This window comes from Eucyclogobius newberryi, unplaced genomic scaffold (assembly GCF_026437365.1).
Source record: "Eucyclogobius newberryi isolate DKJ021-1_F unplaced genomic scaffold, fEucNew1.0.hap1 SCAF_10, whole genome shotgun sequence".
Classification (NCBI taxonomy): Eukaryota; Metazoa; Chordata; class Actinopteri; order Gobiiformes; family Gobiidae; genus Eucyclogobius; species Eucyclogobius newberryi.
In genome coordinates this window covers 28,707,694-28,726,408 of record NW_027315724.1, presented here as the reverse complement: position 1 = coordinate 28,726,408, position 18,715 = coordinate 28,707,694, and positions in this window count along the sequence as shown.

The following is an 18,715-nucleotide window of genomic DNA, read 5'->3' as shown; positions in this document are numbered from 1 at the left end:
AAAATGTTGAAACTGAAATCTAATTAAATGTTACCAAAAATACTGTTTAATATTGTTGTTTTAGAACAATTTTGGCAATATATATGTAAATAATGTCTATAGTTTGGGATAATACTTGATTTGTGATTTTCCAACAATCACTGACTTTTAATCGTATTCATGTATGATGCAAATGCACACAGATCCATTTGAAAGCCACATGGATCTGCTCTGCTGCAACACTGATGATGAACCCTCAGCACAAACACATTCTCTGCAGTTATCAAGAATGTCTACTCGAGAGGAGAGAGAAAATACACGTATAAAACCCTCCGAACATCCATTCAGCCATTTCCCCCCTTTTTTTTTTTATAAAGAAGACAGAAACACATTTGGCACAATGCATGACACATTTTGTTTCATCTTTATTGATTTCTTGCACTGTTGGATGCGGTTGGGGGCCATTAACTGCAACACTTTTTTTGTTCCCAGGATGTTGGCTGTGTGGACCATTATTAAACTCCAGCAGCTGCATGAAAGCCATATTAGAAGATGGAGATGGCACAGCTCTATATCCTTGCATAGCCAGAGCACTGAAGGCCGAGTGCAGGCTATTGTAACTAACACATTTGATCTCCAGGGTAAATGTGAAAATCTCACTGTATAAGCTTTAGTTTAAGGAAGGTTGGGGGAAAAAAAAAATGATATATATTTGTAGAGGCAGCTGATAATCGTTAGCATTTAATGCTAACGATTATCAGCTGCCTCTACAAATATATATCATCTTGTTTGTAAGAGGAGTATATCTTCTGCAGCCATAAATAGGGTCCCAAACAGGGGTGTGTCTCATCAGGGGTGTGTCTCTACAGGGGTGTGTCTCTACAGGGGTGTGTCTCATCAGGGGTGTGTCTCATCAGGGGTGTGTCTAATTGCCTATGTGTGACAGAGAGCAATAACATGTTCCATTCAATTATTGCTTGTATCACAGTATATTACCAAGCAAGCTATAACAAATATTGTAAAAAGGCTCTGATGACATAAACAGATGCATTCAAATTAAACAACATTTTATAAATCAAGTGTTTACATTTTGTCTGGACATGCCACTAAACCTGAAAGACTGATGTAAAATCTCTTCAAGCCATAATTTAGACCTAGAATAGCCCTGTTTTTAGCTAGAAGTAAATATGTTCTTAGGTGGTACTTTTCTAGGTCTTGTTGTCCAGCTAGTACACCAGCCAAATCTGCCAAATCTGCCAAATCTGAAATCCCACACTGTGTTTCTTCACTCATGTCATGTTTTGAAGCAGGCAATATTTCAACCATTAGCCAATATGTACAATGATTTATGTATCCCAGAGAGAAAAGGGGGATCATGATCATGGCAGTATTGTGTTATCAGAGCACATGTTGGAGCACATTCTCCATCTTAGGCCCTATTTTATTATAGTTCTCATCCACATGCTCAAGCTGCCTGCAGTAAGTAATATGGGATTTTTCTCATTACAGGCTTTGTGATCACAAGATGGACGTGGAGGCTGACAGTGCTGGAGCCCCAGATAAGGAATTACAGTATATTGATAGCTTGAAGTTTTAGTAAGAACAACCTTTGAGGCACCCCTTAATTGATTGAAATAGACACCATTTAATTGGTGTGTGTGTGTGTGTATGTGTATATATATGTATATATATATATGTATATATATATATATATATATATATATATATATATATATATATATATATATATATATGATATCATATATGATGAGCTGGCCCCTGTCTTGGGTGTACCCCGCCTAAGGCCCAAAGTCACTGGGATAGGATCCAGTCACCCCAGACGCCTAAAAGCAACAAGCGGTAGAAAATGAATGAAAATGGTCTCTTTCCCATTCCTCTCTTGACCATCACTTAAAACTGCAGTGTACTGCACCACTGTTTGAGTAGCACAGTGTGGCTTGAATGCCCAAGGTCTCTGTGGCTGCATACTTGGCTCATTAATGTATTTGAGTATTTGGAAGCCCCTGGGAGTAGGATGTTTTAGAAATTCATGATTAATGAAACATTAATCATGAATTTTGTAGAAGAACAGGAAGCGTTGTCACTCTGTATTTGGGCCCATTAGGAGTGGGATGGCGGGAGGAGACAGGCAGAGCAGAGGAGAGGAGCGTGCAGTGAGAGCAGATCATGCAAGCCCCAGTCGCAGGGAGGAGCTAACACTGAAGGCTAAATCAAAGTGAAGGAAAAGGAACATTCTCTGAATTTGGTCCATTACAGAGAAATAGTCTTTTCTGACTTACAAGGTCAGTTTAAAGCACCATCTATGTGAAAACATTTCAACATATTGTCTGCAAACCGTCTGGCACAAGTGTTTATAGTTTCTCTTTTATTATTCTTATCTGTTCAGGCTCAGGACTCAAGAGGTTAATACAGCTTCAAAAGACATACTGACCTTTTTACTCCGGACTGCTCAACAAGTATTTGGAAGTTGACAGTGACGGCATTAGTGGATGACTGCTGATAACGACTGTGCGCTTCTGAATGAACAACAACATTAAAAAAATATTAATCCTGCAGATAAATCCAGTCTACAGACAGACTGATGTGATATGAGAATGGGACTGGCTATTGGAATAATATTGATATGGTCAACATGGGTTATACTGTCATAATTTGGCACTGCATAAATTACATTCAAATAAAATTGATTTTTAGATCATCAACGTTGTTTAACAAGCTGTATTATTTATTTCCATTGCTGTAGGAGTTATACTGGTATATCTTGGTGAGAGTGGATTATTTTAAATCTAAATACAATGTTCAGAAATAAATGTATATTTTCATTAAAATAAACAATATTTCTACCGAAAACAAGGTGGTAGTGAGATACAGCTTGTCAGATTATTATTATTTTTTATTACAACCCTTTTTCATTTAAATGAACAGTAAAACACATCTTTCTTAATTACTTACGTACAGTGGCTTGAAAAGTGTTTGTATTTATACCTTGGAACTTTATCACATTTTGTCACGTCACCACCACAAACTTAAACACATTTTATTTGCATTTTTTTGGCAATGATTGGTGATAAAGATTTGCTGGTTCCTCTTAGAGGGATAATTGTGATCTTTCAAATGAATAACACATGTAAGCCCTATATTTTACTAACATTTTCACATTCATTTCGAGTTACTGTTTTACAGCCTACTTTATTGTACTATAGGCGGTTACTTGCTTTGATTACTCAGATCGAGTTACCGTCATACTGAATTATCTATTATTTGTTGATCATCAGTATGCGTTCGGATTCAGTGATTGCATTTGGGAATGTACAAGCCCATCACCAGTATTAACCATGTTGAAATTATTCTTGCAAATCTGCTCTTGTTGCTCCTGGTACAGCTGATATTATAGGTGATATAGCATTTTCCCGTGGATATTTATTTGGTTCCTTCCATTGAAAAAAAAGGGAGAATGTCAAATTCCGCAGGGATCCGGCAACGTTTCTGTGAAAGCCGATACCTCCTCTGGTGAGGTAAATTATTCTATTTAAGCTTTAAAGCCACCCATAATCCACTTTCTTCTCCCTCAGGTGACACTTCACTTTGTTTATCTCTGAAATTATGGAACTTCAGTACAATAGGTCTTGGACGTTGGTTTAGAGCCGGCTTGGGAGCCAAGGAGCAATGTGCCCGATTCAATTTGCCAAGCTTTTGGTAAAAGTTTTAGATGTCCGGGATCCAAGCCTCCATAAATTTGACCACATCTTTCCAAGACCGACAATCCACAGATTGCTTCTGTGACTACAATTCTCCAGGTTGTCCACATGATCCGCCAGCATGTGAAACTGGCTTGTTAGCTGTTAGCTGGCATGTTAGCCCGCAGGGTAGATTTCCTTTTGGCTGCTGTGGCTCGGTTATTCAGTTCATTTGTTTTGGAAGTTACAATGGGTTATGTAATGAGTAGTATTAAGGAATCTCACAATTTGGTTCGATTCATCACAATTCTGAAAACAACAATATAATAATATAACAATTATAATAATTAAAGCCGTGCATGCGCCGATAAAGGCCTCACAACCCCTTTCGACCGCTGGGTACGAGCCGCCGCCAAGAGCCCTCTAACCCCCCCCACCCCTAACCAAGGAGGGTTTTGTAGTTTTTCCTAAGCGAGAAGGAGGGTCTAAGGACAGGGGACCCTGGGACATCGCCAAGTCCCCTCTGACAATGTTCAAATCTAAGCTAAAAACAGTTTTGTTTAGCTGCGCATATGACTGAAAGGATTTTTTCTTTGCACTCTTCTCTTTTGTTTGTGATTTTATTAGTTTAGAAAATCAGTTGGATTGATAATTTTTAATTTAGTTAATTTTATTGTAGTTATTTTTTATCTTTGCACTCTTCTCTTTTGTTTGTGATTTTATTAGTTTAGAAAATCAGTTGGATTGATCATTTTTAATTTAGTTAATTTTATTGTATTTCTGTTTCTGTAATTTCTTTGTGATTTGAATGCATTTTTCCTGCTGTGTGAAGCACTTTGAATTGCCTTGTGTATGAAATGTGCTCTACAAATAAACTTGCCTTGCCTTGAACATTGTTTAATCCGTTTTTCACTGACGCAGTTGCCTCGGAGGTAATGTAAGGAAATGTAATTGAATTGAACTGAACCCCTCCTTCACAAACAGTACCAACTTTGTACTACTTCATTCAACATTTTCACGACCGCATGGTTTGAGATAGATTTATGTCCTTTATTATGGCTTTTATGTTCAAAGTGATGTAGAGAATAAGTGTGCCAAATTTTAACTGTTAATGACGAAGTAAATGTTTTCATCGCATTCAAAATGCCCGTAAATGGCCCAATCTATGGCAGTGTTTGTCAGGTTGCCACGGTAACATGCTTGCAGCTAGAGGTATGCCGTCATTGACTTTTTTGTTTAGAAGGGCAAGAAAGGAAGATAAGTTTGTTATCTTACATTCGGAAGCAGGACTACACCCCTTTCTGGCCCCTTCCTGCAGCTACACTATTTAGGTATCCAGGTCACACACATCAGTTTTCGTGATTTCGTGCTCCTCCCTCCAACCCTCTTCTAATTATCATTCTAATCTATCTCCTAGATATTGAGGCATGGGAGCCTACAGCCCTCATCGCCTCATTTCTGTAGACATGTGTTGTTAATGTGTCTCGTATACCAACAAACACTTTGCATCTTAGCTGGAATTGTGGTCCTTATAGTGAAGGATATCTGTGCCCAAATTTAATTTGTCTTCATCAAAGTGCAGCCACTGGCTTTTTTTTTTTTTAAATGGCAAAAACAATATCTGTGCCAAATTTGATTTGTCTACATCAAAGTATTTTTTTAAAAAACTTAATTCCAAATGTTTAAGGGGACCTTTGTAAAATATAGCTATCTATACAGTTTATCATTGCAGCTCAGCTCATCATTTTTCACAAAATGTATATTTGTGACAGGGAAATAGGACATCTCCAGAGACAAGCAAGTTTTAACATTAAAACAAAAATTCAATTTTCGTTAATGATTTGGAATTGTATAAAAAATCAATCAAGAATGAACTCAAATCGCATATGGGTGTAATTCATTCTAATACATTTTTAAGCTTTTTTCAAGTATGGAGGTGTAAAATCCTGAATTTTGGGTCCCAAAAAAATAAATAATTGCATTTTCATTAACGCTCAGGGGATTGTGGTTTGTGGGAGAAAAATACAGCAACTCTTTTTTTTGACAATTTCTTTCCACTATAAAAACTAGAGCTAGAGTCACGTGACACATTGTGCCCGGTCACAAATTAACCTGTTATAAATGTTTTCAGTTGTCCATGACAAATGAAGCCTGCGTAAATTTAGCCTGGAAGACCTAACTCCACCCATCTACATCAAGGCCACCTGCTCCCCAGCTCAACCAACGCACCCAGTCCAGCCTGTCAGTCTGTGGAAGTTCAGATCCCTCCTTCACCACGGAACTCCTCCAGGTTTCTACTTTTTCCCATGGAGGTTTTTGTAGTTTTTCCTGGCCGAGATGGAGAGTCCTTACTCCTCCCCGTGGCACGTCGCACCTCTGCTTCCAATCAGCGCACAGCCGGTCCCATATTAACCCTCCCGCAGTTGGCTCGGCCGCTTCAGACCGTACTGCGACCCACCACTTCCCCTCCTCCTCCTCTGCATCCCTCTCATCCTAATCATCTACCCTCTCACCATATCTACCACCACCAGTCTCCAGGCCCTGAGGGAGACATCTAATACAAATAGATCATGGAGTGCCCATGATCGCAATGTCTTCCGCCGGGGTCTGAGCGCCAAATAACCCATGTAATAAAGCTTGCTAAACAGTCCTTTCTTTGTCGTCTCTCCAGGGTGAAATAGATTGTCTTTTATGAATCATAAAAAATAAAATGTGGGGAGCGTGCTAGAGAGCCATTTTAATAAATAGCCACTACATTTGCATATCATTGCATCCAGCTTAAAAAATCTTCACAAAAGCTCCATTAACATTTTCCAATATATATATATATATTTTTTTTAAGGAACGTGGATTTTTTGTGTGATTTTGTTTAAAATTCACTATGACCACACCCGAAAAGCATATCAGCTTCAAACTGATAATATTTAATTGCTCGTGGGTTTCGTGCCAAATTTGGAAACAATGAAAACTGTAGGAGGAACTCACTGAGTTCTAATTTTTGATACCACTCACTAACATATCCGTCCTTGTTTACTACTCGATTTTTGCATTTTTTCAGCCCCCGGATACAATTTTAATAAGTCCCTCGTCCTTCGGTGCGGGCCTAATGAAAATAATAACACTTTTGTGTCATTTTGGAGTCAAAAAAAAAAGTAAAATAGCTCATTGTCTTTTGATTACTATTATTATTAATCATTGTATGTAGATTGCACAACTGTAGCCTACTTTAGTTTTTGTTTTTATTTCATATAGGGTTTAAGACAGGCCCACTCTATTTTATAAGACCATATATTTATATGAGGTGAACTGCTTGATGCATTTAGACTGTGCTCATCATATTCCACGTGTGAGCTTCTTTACCGCATAAACACATGTATCTGAGCCACATTGATCTCACTCTGAATTGAGTTCGGGACATTGAAAAAAACTCCACACTGATTGGTCAAAGAATCACACAATCTTGTTAAATCCAGTGTTCAGAAAAGTCATCTTTCAATGTGTGCGTGTTTTTGAAAAACAAAATACCGTATTTTTCGGATTATAAATCGCTCCGGAGTATAAATCGGGAAATGTGTCTGTTAATTAATTTTATGAACAAACAATTTAAAATAATGCTAACGTAAAACCTTCAGCTACATGACGCACAGACAACTAACTGTAACAAACTGTGGTAAGTGTCTGTTATGTTAACATAACATATTAACAGTTATTCAGATAACTATAGCATAAAGAACATGCTAACAAGTTTACCAAAGCATCAGTATTACCCCAAATCACTAAATCCCGCCTGTGATGGCCCTAAATGCCATGTGATTGGCCCATTTACCACTGATGCAGACTGCAAACAGATCAGCGGGAGCGGGAACAAGATGGATTCTCCAGAGTTTGTGAACTCACAAAAATCGCAAGAATTCATCTTGCTGGCAAGGGTTTAACAGCAGTTTGATTACATGTTTTTCCATATTTACTTGGAAACACTTACACGCTGTTTTCCACCTTCTGCTTTGTCCGTGCATGCGCTCTGTCCCGGTGCAGTTCCCTCTCTGCGCGTATCAGTGTGCGTCTCACAGCTCGCAGTCGCATTTCTCACAAACACAGAGGACGTTTGAAGCACGGAGAAGGTTTTCTGACCGTCTTGCATGTTGCACGGACACGGCATGTATGAGAGGAGATAATAAATTGATGCTTGCGTTTGTCCGTGAGACATTGAGTTTGGAAATGCAGAGCATGGATGCCATGCAGATACATTTAATGTTGCATCGAGATGGATTGACGCACGTGTACGAAGCATATCATGATATAAGAATAACACCAGATCGCTCATACCAGTGAGCGCAGTGGCAATTTTAGTGTCAACTGCCTGTGTAATGTTATCAGTTATCTCTGGTTAAGCTGCCAAAATCATTGGATCTATCCTGCCCCTAGTCCTGTGGATCACCGCCTAATTCTCGGAGTCGCTCTGATTGTGTGCGGGTGCGGAGCCGATGCGGGATCCATTCATTTAGCCACAGTATCACTAGCCTGGCTCTCGGTGCTGGTGTTCTTGTACGGTTTCCAAGCTCATTATGTATCTCCTCCTACTCAGAAATGTTGAATCTCCCCAGGTGAACTGCTAATATAGACGGATAAATCCATAAAATACGACCACCATAGGTGGTGTCATCCAGGAACTGATTTCCAGACATTTAAAGAAATAAAGAGTGAAGTGTGCAAAAGTATTCAGCCATTCTGAGTCAATGTTTTTGATGTTTGCTCCTCAAACTTCTCTTAACACATTTCTGTGGCCTTCACAGAACAGCTGCTTTTATAATGAGATTCAATTACACCCTCTATTGAATCAATAGGTCAATACGTTATGCATATATGTATACATGTGTAATCGGTTCATATATTACACAAATTGTTCTTCTGTTTATTGTTGAGCATACCTGGTGTTTGATCTTTGGTATTTTATTCTTCTTTGTGTGTCCTCCTTGATGCACTTTATGCGTATACATTTGAGTGACTTCCTCTTTGCAAATCCCTTGTTGGAAAGAGTTTGGGCTGGACCGGTCACTGGTGGCACATGTTGAGTTCCTCCTGTGGCTTCGCAATGCACCACAACACGCGCACACACGCACGCATGCACGCACGCAAATTGAATGAATACCTACATTTATGACAAAAATATGATAAATTAGCTGGTTTTCAGACATAAAATTCTATTATAATATTCTTCATAGTGCATATTTGCAAGTTTGAACTGAACACGTAACAAAAATAACATTAACATAACCAACAATGAAATAGTAATGTGCAGTAGTAGCAACATTTACTTCACTACTCTTGAGCAAATGGTTTCACCTTGGAAATGTGTTGTTTAAAGCATGCATCTCATATCTGGAGCCAAATTCAAATGTGTGAGAGCTGCCCTGATCTTGTAAATGAAAATGGAATAGGCTCTGATTCATTACTCTCGGCCGCGGCACAGAAGTAGCAGAGATCGTGACAATGGTGTGGGGCCAATGCGAGCACATGCCATGCCCCAGCACAGCGCAAGAACCAGATGAGATCTAATGGTCTCAGGCTGCAATCAAGAGGTGGTGAGTGGAGCGAGCGGGGCTGGTTGGTGGCATGATGGACTGGAGGAGCACTTTCGGCCCTCTCTGTGTGACTGCCATGGCAAGCCCCGGGGGTGAGGGTACATAGCCGGACCGGGGCCAGGGGAGTCAAGTCATTTCCTCCCTTTTGCAGCCAGCTCCAGCCCTCTGGCATCGCTCACATCTGACACTGATCCCAGATCTGTCAGAGGTTAAAACCTGGTGAGCTTGTGATAGCAAACCTCTGTGGCTCTGCGACTTGCATGCCCGTCCACATTACAATTCTGATGGAACTGTGGACAAAGGAGTGAGGAATTTCGCCATCAAATTAAAAAATGTACCATCAGGCGCAAAGAGAGAGCGGTTGGAAACATGTTTCAATAAACGTCAAATCAAGATTGTGAACAGTTACTATGTTCACATGAACAGAGAACTCAGAGTGTGCTAAATCACCTCACTCAATTTGTCTTTGCCAGGAAGCCTGTCAGGCCACTCTTGTCCAGGTCTACAAAAAAAATAAAGAAAGAAAGAAAGGTACAAGCATAGTGTGAGAGACGTTTAAGGACATCTAGTAATTTAGAATCATCACCAAAACTTTGCGGCTACAATTGCTACTAAAAAGGGCAATCATACTTAGAACCACATTTTTGATAAAACAGATAATCTCATTTATGAGGAGCATTTGATTTTCAGACATGCTGAAAACTGCACTGCTCATGTTATTTGCCCATCTGAAGCGCAAATAAACACAACAAAGCTTCAGTCATTTTTACTTTCATTTAACGCAGCTGATCAAAACAAAACCGCATGTGCTAGTCAGCTGTGAAAGCTCTGTAGTTTGTCTTCTCCGCTGAGTACACGTCCAAACACAAAAATATTTCCGTAGCTGTTTCTTGTCTCTAATAGTCTGCTACCATCTTTATCGGACCGCGCAGTTACATGCAGCGTCAATAAAATACCCTTCAAGTGTTTTATTGGGAAGTTTGAGATTCGAAACAACACCTCAATCATATTTCCCAGGTTTACATGCATTTTGAAAAATCAGTTTGAATTGGACAAGGCCATTTATCCAAGTTACATGTCATGTCAACGTAGTGTGTAACTTAAAATGTCTTTGTGATATTTTAGCCCAGCACAGAGCAAAAGTCACAAACAGATTTTCACTGATATTTTCTTCATGCAGTAAACACAGTTGTTTGTCACTTGCCTTTTTAGCTCATACCTTCCTGGCTGCCTGATGCCCCCTACTCCCACCAGCGCCCCCTCCTCAGCCCTCCTCTTTGTTAATGTTGCTCCATTTATCAAAGCAGAAATAATGTTGCTGGGATTTATAATCTTATTCAGCAGCCAGGGTTAATTTGCACAACAGAGCCGCGATGCTCGATGTGGCATTGATTTCTTTTGATTTATAGGAATGTGCGGCGTTAGAAGAGCATGTTCTCTGAGCCGCTGCCCCCCCCCCCACTGCTCTTTGTTTACACTGACACTAATACAACCTCTGATGAAACACACTGGCAAATCACCACTCGCACCACTTTTATTTCCCATTATAAATCTCTTATATTACAAGTATGGTACACTGGGTACAACATGATATAACTCCACTTTGGATCTTCCTTGCAAAACCAAATAAAACAAAACTATTAATGCATGTTTTTCTGTTCAGCTTTTCCTCGCCATCATTCCCACAGTAAATGCACCACTCTCATGCAATGGATTTAGCACAGGATTTGTGCTCTTTCAGCTGGAACTGTTTTTTTTCTGGGCTTGGGACTGGCACAGATAGCAGGGTTGGCTTGTGATAAGCTTGTGTTTCAATTAGGAACATATTTTGAGTAAATTAATTATTGTATTGTATGTAAGCAGATGGCACATGCATATCACCTGTAATAAACTACATAAACCCAGTTAATATAGGCCTAATTTACATTTAATATCACTTTATGTGAACTTCATTTGAAAACAAAGCGGCGGCATTATAGATTGGTGGTCAAAACAGTGAATAATTCCATTGTTATCAAGCTTTTAATGGTAGAGAATTGCAGTAAAAAAGTACTACTAATGGATTCTGGGACATTTCATCAGGAAGCTTGAAGGCCATAGTACTTTGGACACTCATTGTATAGTTATAGGTGCTTATTTTACCAAAATAAGCCACTGCTATTATTGTTATCAGGAATCAGCTCCAAATTAAAACGCCCATGCAGTGAATAATGGCGAGGCCTGACATTTGCAACTCCTCCCTATCACCGCAGCACACACAACAGATAAAAGAGGGTATTAAATTCCGTGTGTCGCACAATACCATGGTGGACCGAAAGGAAATTGTCTGAACCCACCTTCACACCTCCCGGCCCCACTCTCTCCTTCTCTACTCTATCTTCAAAGCTCTAAAGGAACTCGTGAGAAGGTCCCGCTAGACACTCGGAGAACAGGCTCCTTTGACTAGTGCATGCTAATATTTCACAATTTAACCACCTTAGATAGTCGTTGAAGGTGGGTTAGGGTACAATATTATTAGAAAGCTACTGGTTTCCTTTTTTATTTGGACATTATTGGGCTTGGTGTAACATTTGATAGAAGGTAGATAAATGTTAAGTATACATCCGTCTGAGGGAGTCGGATCTCTCCTTCACTGTGGAACTCTTCCAGCTTCTACTTTTTCCCAAGCAGGTTTTGTAGTTTTCCTGGCCGAGAAGGAGGGTCTAAGGACAAGGGACACTGGGACATTTGTCCAAGGACACATGATGCTAGGACATTGCCAAGTCCCTATGAACATTGTTTAATCTGTTTTTCATTGTCGCTTTGACAGATGAATATATACATGTTGTAAAGCTGCTTGGTGGTTTCACTGCAGTGACATTGCACCAGCTTACTCAATTATACCTTCTAACAATCCCAGTCTTATCAGAGATCAGGGCTAATAGGCCTCATTATCTGCTGCTTGTTCTCATAAGTAACAACAATAACAGTTTACTAGAATATGTTGATAATTGTAGTATCTGTTTGATCAATCTTTTACTTACTTTGTAGTATTGACAAGAAAGCAATGTTTTTACAAAATTCATCTTTCACTTGTTTTCTTACAAATCAAATGAACCCCACAATACCAAAAGGGCCTGTGTAAACTGTTGTACAAACAACATGGCGGGTGGCAATAGTAATAAAAACATTTAATCAGTACAAATGCTATTAGTCTGTTAACACCTACCAATGTGATCAAGTGGTTTCTTCTGCCAATCATAGTAATGTTACCATCTACAAAATAAGTGCTTTCTATTGTTGCTGAACAAGCCACATTTATTCATACACATTATGCAAACTTGTTATGGCATTGGCGCATTTTGGTTTTTATGGTGCATTCAGATCACGGTGAGGCGCGTGTTGAGCGTTTGGTGAGGCGCGTGTTGAGCGTTTGGTGAGGCGCGTGTTGAGCGTTTGGTGAGGCGCGTGTTGAGCGTTTGGTGAGGCGCGTGTTGAGCGTTTGGTGAGGCGCGTGTTGAGCGTTTGGTGAGGCGCGTGTTGAGCGTTTGGTGAGGCGCGTGTTGAGCGTTTGGTGAGGCGCGTGTTGAGCGTTTGGTGAGGCGCGTGTTGAGCGTTTGGCATTCTTGAGATTGATGATTGACAAACAGAAACTTCGGTAGCTGTGCTGCTTCCTGCCATTGGAGACTGAGACACTATTTCCATTAATGGATCACAAATAATTTTACAAGCAGAGTTATGCTGCGTGGTCAGTGGCGTATGCTGTGCTCAGTGTCTCCTGGTTCTGGATCTGGTTTAGTTCGGGCATGCAGAAAAAGCCCAAGGACATACGTTTCATTATCCACGGTGAAAGAGAGCTCTTCGTGTCCCCCACTAACGTGGACAGGGCACAGCGCCAGTAGTGTTGGACATCGGTTACTGCATCTGGACCAGTGAGTACGGGCCCTGCAAACTTACATGTAGTCAGTTTAAACAACCTTGGCACAGACTGACAGCACAGACTTGATCAGACTTCACTCAGCTCCAGCGGTGACCACAATGCCCTGTCTTCGCGCCCCCCTGGACCACGCAGCATTTCACCGAGCACTCAGGTGTCCAGCTGTGCGCATGTCTGACTCTTTCCCAGTCTGCCTGGATAGTTACCTTCACTGTTTTGTGAAGCCTATATGATCAACCATTGCAGCTGGAACCACTCAAAATATAATTTACCAAAACACATAAAAAAATATAAGCCAGTTTCATTATATAACTTTATCGTTATTGAAAGTATCCACCATATAATGCATCAATATATAAGGAAACAGTGAGAAAAGTGGTCATGTTTCTTCCACAGTCAGAGAACATAAATGTGTATGATGTCCATTGTCTATTTAATCAATAAATCAATGAATATTGCTATAACTTTTTTGTGACAAATACAATGAAACAATATCGATTGATACAGTAAAATGACATTTGAAAGCAGTGCAAAGATAAACAGAATTTACTGTCTAGGTAACAAGGCAGTGCTGTTATTATGTTACCAAGATTCACTACATATATTTTCCATTACTGATGCCACATAATGTTAACAAATTGGCCCTGGTCTGATTACCCTGTCAAGAGTGTCTGGTGGATATGTGGAGCACTGCAGCAGGACACTAAAGAGCCTGGAATGGAGAGATGAGGACCCCCATGACAGGCCTGCTGGCAATTGTCGAAAAAGCTAAACAAAATTAGAGTGCATAAAGTGTTTCCGACATCAGCAGCTACGTTTCCTTAGCAATTACTCCAAGATAGCTTTTATTTCATCTGTGGCAAGGGATGCTCATATCTACAAATACACAAATCTCGCCCATAGTAAATCCAGTGAGTATTTGAGTGTGTTTTAATGGCCTGCCTTGTCCTTTACACGGCTCACAATCTGATTATTAGCACTGGAGGACGAGGGGCTAATTGAAGTGTCACTCACAGCTAAAGTGTCGGGTTTTGTGAGGCGGGAGAGGAATATAATTAATTTGAATAAGTCATAAGCATAAGAAACAAAGATATAGTCATTGATCATTTCCGAAATGTACTTGAAAAAGTAGACAACATGCATTACAAATTCCATAATAAAGTCACTTTCACCTTGTGTAAAAGGTTGAGCTTGGATGGAATTATTTTTTAATACAATTTCCACTCATTATTGTTGCTTATTTACAAATGTACTCTAATTAAAGATACAATGTAATTTTCCCCCCTGATGTTATTGCTTTTCCTGAAATTTTCTTACCTACATACCTACATGGAGATGAACAAGTCACATGAATGAGTGTTTTGAGGTATTTGCTTTTCTTTTCTTCAAGTGAATACAATGCATGATAGATACAACTAATGCCTTACTCTCGAACATTCTAAGCTATAGTATCTCCAATGATACAAACAGATGATGGAACCCTCAGCAGCAGAAAAGTAATGATAGTTTAAACAAATCACTCCTGACCTGCAAAAAGCCTGTGTTTCACTGGTGCATTCCATAAGTACAATTTCCTTTCATAAAAACCATGCATTTAAATCATTGGAAGGAGAAATATTCACTGGGAAGCTATACAAACAACGTCAATTTAGTGGAAAAAAATGTTGTTAAGGTTTGACAAAGACCCCACCTCTAACAGGATTATCTCCACCTGCAAGGAACCTTTGGCAGTGGAAAGCCTCTTTTCTCCAAACATGATTATCCACACTAGCGGAAATTATCATCTTCGATAAAAGAAAGGTAAGTTTGAAGATGTCACGCCATAAACAAGCCTGGAACAATGGGCTCAGCAAAAGTGATTCAGAGTAATAACTTAACTTCTGGTATATACGGTGAGGAAAGTATTTGAATTTGGCAAGTTCTCCCACATTAAATTATGGAGGGGTCTGACATTTTCATCAAAGGTGCAATACTCGGGAAATCACATGTATGATTTTTAATTAATTTATTTGTATTGTTACGGGCCCCTGTCGGAGCAGGAATTGTGTAATCTGAAAATATTGTAAAAGACTAAAAGCAAGGATGAACCGAAGCACTGCTTTTCATGTCCAGATCACGTTTTTTAATTGTTCTTTAACAATAATAATGCAATGTACAATTATTGTGCACTTGTACACCAATACATTGTCACATATGTCATACATATATACTTTCTCTGCTTAAGTGACACATTTTCTATGAATTCACATTTTAAATAAAACACAAATACCACTGTTGTAGTAAAATAATATCAACTGGCTTATAGCATGGACATTAAACACAAAAAAATGTACTCTCTCAAACTGTCAAAGGTTAATCTACATTACTACAAATATAAAGCATCTCAAATGTCAAGTGTGTCTCATAAACTCCTGTACAAATGCCTAAACTCCTTGTTTAAGTTACAAAAAAATAAAATACTTTGCATATAAATGCTTATGAAGCTGAATCAAAACCATAAAAACAGAGTTCCCGAAATCTCGCGATGTTTCGGCCGCGTGTAACTTTACTGCTATTCTGAAAGCTAATTTGCAGATACAAGCCGAAAATTACCAGTCAACATCAAAACAGTACAAACTACTGATGAAACCTTAAGTAATGACCTCATAGTGCTATGTGTTGTACCATGTACTGACCTGAAAATATTGTAAAAGACAATAGCAAGGATGAACCGAAGCACTGTTTTCATGTCCAGATCACGTTTGACGTAAACAGGAAGTTCCGCCATCAAAACCCAACACCCTCTGCACAAAGGTTCCGCCCTACTTCTCCAACTTACAAAAAAATCAGGAAAGCACTTAATTATGACACATACTATGTCTAAGTTAATGTCTTAGCATTAACATACCAAAATAACATATATTTAATTACTGTACAATAATTAATATAAATAATATATAACTAAAAACAATGTGGTGACATATTTTGTGTGTACCACAGTATGTTACTGCTGCAAATAAGTGCTTGAACACCTGAGAAAATTGAGAGGCCAGTTAATGTCCTGTTGAGATGGTGGAATTTTCCTCTCACTGCTACGAAGCCATGGAGCTGTGTTCTTGAAAGTAAACTGGCCTCACATGGCTGTGGAGCTTATGATGAAGGTGATCCAGACTGCATAGATACATACATCAATTCAGTTCAATGTATCTTTGTAATGCCCAAAATCACAACAGTAGTTGTACAGTACAGTGAAAAACAGATTAAACAATGTTCATAGGGACTTGGCAATGTCCCAGCATCCCGTGTCCTAAGACAAATGTCCCAAGCTCCCCTATACTTAGACCCTCCTTCTCGGCCAGGAAAAACTACCAAGCCTCTTTGGGAACCATGATATGCCTGTCCCACTCCCGGCGGGGAGAAAAGGCAATCAACAGATGGACGCTGTGACACCTCTGGAAAATACTTCTGGCCGCAGCAAAAACATTTTGACACTGAATTGAAGACCAGGGATTGAATAATGAACATTCGAAAAATTGAATTTTTAGACTCAATTTGAAAATGGACACATTTAACAAACTTTGGATAAAATGTATGTGGGTCAAACAAAATTGTCTAAAACGGGTGAATAATATAATTTTTTGTGGTGATACGTTTGATATTTCTTACAACTAAAAAGCCAAAGAAGGAGAAGAACTGAAGAATGGAATCTAAAGGATAAAGTCTAAAGAATAAAGTCTAGCGGTAATGTAACACTTGGATACCAGCCGCCATAAAACAGCCGAAGAAGAAGACATTACAAGCAGCGGTACGAGTTCACCGCATACCAACTGATGCCATAGACGAAGAAGAAGAATTATATCAATGCAGGTCCATTAATGCCCGTTGGGATGTTTGGTGCATACACTCCAGGGTCCCTGGCCAGCCTGGCGAAGACAAAGAAGAAGAAGAGTGAGTCCTGCGCTGTGGGCAGTCTGGAGAGACAGGAGATGGCGGAGGAGAGTGGATCGATGGTCGGTGCGTTCTGGACGGCGAGGAAGAGCAGCCTTTTCTGGCTGCTGGTGCCCAGAAACGTAAAATGTCCTTTAGCTCGTCCAAGGGTTCTGGAAATCAGCAGCAGGTTGAAGCTGCTGATATTGGGGATGAGAGCAAAGTGTGTAAGGTGATCATAAAGCTTGCACAGGATAATGCGTCCTTTAAGGAGTGGAATCCAGTGGCGTTGACGAAGAGCCTAAGTGAAGCTGTGGGAGTGGTCAAGCGTGCGAGTGTCCTCAGGGATGGCTCGCTGCTGGTCGTGTGCATGGACGTGGCTCAGCAAAGGAAGGCAATTGGAACTAAACGTCTGGGTGGAAAGGACATTCTTGTGTCTGATGCTGAAAGAAACATGGTCAGAGGAGTTATCGTAGGCGTCCCTACGACAACGTCTGTGGATGAAGTAAAGGGGAATTTGACTGGAGCAAAGGTGGTGGACGCTAGGCGGTTGAAGGTGACCCGGTCTGGGGTGAGATGTGACAGTCTGTCGGTAATGGTAACACTTGAAGGGAAGTGCCTGCCTAGTGAGGTGTTCATTGGGTTCATGTGCTATGGCGTTAGGCCATATGTTCATTATGTTCCTCCGCCCCTGCGTTGCTTCAAGTGCCAGCGTTTTGAGCATATTGCAGCAGTCTGCAGAGGGAAGCAAAGATGTGGTAAATGTGCAGGAGGTCATGAGTATGGGAAGTGTGACGAAGGAGCAAGACTGAAGTGCTGTAACTGTGGGGAAGAACATAGCTCTGCCTACGGGGGGTGCAAGTTTAGCAAGAGAGCTGCTGACGTGCAGAAAATTAAGGTCTCTCAAGGTATTTCCTATGTGGATGCAGTCAAGAAAGTTTCAAGTAACGAGGTTAGAGTAAATACAGAGAGAGAAGCCAGCGCTGCTCCCAGCCAGAGCGAGGTGAGGGAAGCCAGCGTGGCTCCCAAGAAGTGTGAAGGTTTCAAGTGTGGAGGTCCCAAGTGTGCGGGTTCCAGAATGAGAATACCTTGGTTGTGGACAGAGAGGATTTTGTGCTCTTTATGGTGGATGTTATAAACTGTACTGCTCAGACTCAAAGCGGAACTGAAAGGATCAGGATCATTGCTAAAGCTGCAGGAAGATTCCTTGGAACAAAAGAGCTTGATTGGGCAGATATAGATAACAGGCTAAAGGCGCTAAATGGGTGTCGGAGTGATGGAGGTCTACTTTTGGGGATTAAGAGTGATCAGAGTGAAGAAATGGAGGTGGGAGTGGTCTCTTGTCCTCGCCCAGTCTAATAGATGCACGGCTGCCATGCAACGACATCAGTGGAGCTGCCAAAGCCTAAAGAATGAAGCCTGAAGAGTAAAACTGTGCGGCGGAAGCACCGAGCATCAAAGAAGCGGAGGAGGTCAGTCCTGGAATAAAGCCGGTCAGACTCTGAAAGATGCCAAGCAATGACATCAGTGGAAATATCAAAGCCTAAAGAATGAAGCCTAAGAAATAAAGCTGTGCGGCGGAAGCGCCGAACACCAAAGAAGGACACTCTGATAGAATAAAGTCTGGCGGTACT